The following is a 995-nucleotide window of genomic DNA, read 5'->3' as shown; positions in this document are numbered from 1 at the left end:
GGGGGGGGGGCGCGACAGCGAAGCAGGTGGGCCGCACCATGCAAGGCCATACAAGCGATTGGCAAGCTATAGAGCCGGCCAAACGCTTGTATGAGACAGCCGGTAATGGCTGTTATCCTCCCGCTAGGGGGCGCCCACGATCAGAAAACAAAAAGATGTACAGGTACGTCCACCCACCGGGAAGGATCCGCCGTCCGCCTGTAATTTTATGATGGGCGGACGGCAAGGGGTTAAGCAGCCAACTAAGACTAGAGCAGGGACACTACTTCAATTTCCCATGATGCACCAGGAGCGTTCTCTGTTGCTCCATGAGCTGTGATGGTCGCCAATGGCATGTTCTGGAGGTGGCCATCTAGACACGTGTCTCATAATGGACCTCCAACAAGCTGGTGTCCCTCAGAAAGGTGCTTTTGCTACATCAGCCAGACCAGTGGTTCTCAACCTGCGTAACCTCAGGACCCACCTTTGTCTTTGGTCATTTTGGGTCACGACCCACCAGTTGAGAACCAAGGAACTAGACCATGGTAGTCATTGTTGAGATCCATAAATGTCTGAATGTAGAAATATTTTCAGAGGATATCACCTTGAAGCCCAACTCCGGGGATGACACAAATACTACCCTTGCCCCTCCCCGTCCTCCCTCTTTCTCACATTGGAGTCTTGAGGGTTGAGGAAGAGGCTGTATTGCTTACCTTAGTCCTCGTTCCCGGCAAGCTTCAGCACTTTACTCTTTTTCCTGTCGCTCTGGGTCGCCATTAACTGCCTGTAGTTCATAACGAGAGGACCCCCCCAACGCCTTAAAGGCCAGCCCCACTCAGAATGGATATATTCGTCTTTGCTGGTAGGAACCACGTGCTTGTTTCTTATATGTCTCCCGTGAGAATTCCTTATGTTGTCCAAAGGCTGCAGCCGTCACAAAGCCAAGTGATGGCGTCACCCTCCCAGTGGTGGATTCTCTGTGTATCATAGTAAATAAATGGGATGTCCCGCTGAGA

Source organism: Nanorana parkeri, unplaced genomic scaffold (genome assembly GCF_000935625.1).
Source record: "Nanorana parkeri isolate BGI_ZX_2015 unplaced genomic scaffold, ASM93562v1 scaffold305, whole genome shotgun sequence".
Taxonomy (NCBI): domain Eukaryota; kingdom Metazoa; phylum Chordata; class Amphibia; order Anura; family Dicroglossidae; genus Nanorana; species Nanorana parkeri.
This window is presented reverse-complemented; position numbering follows the sequence as displayed.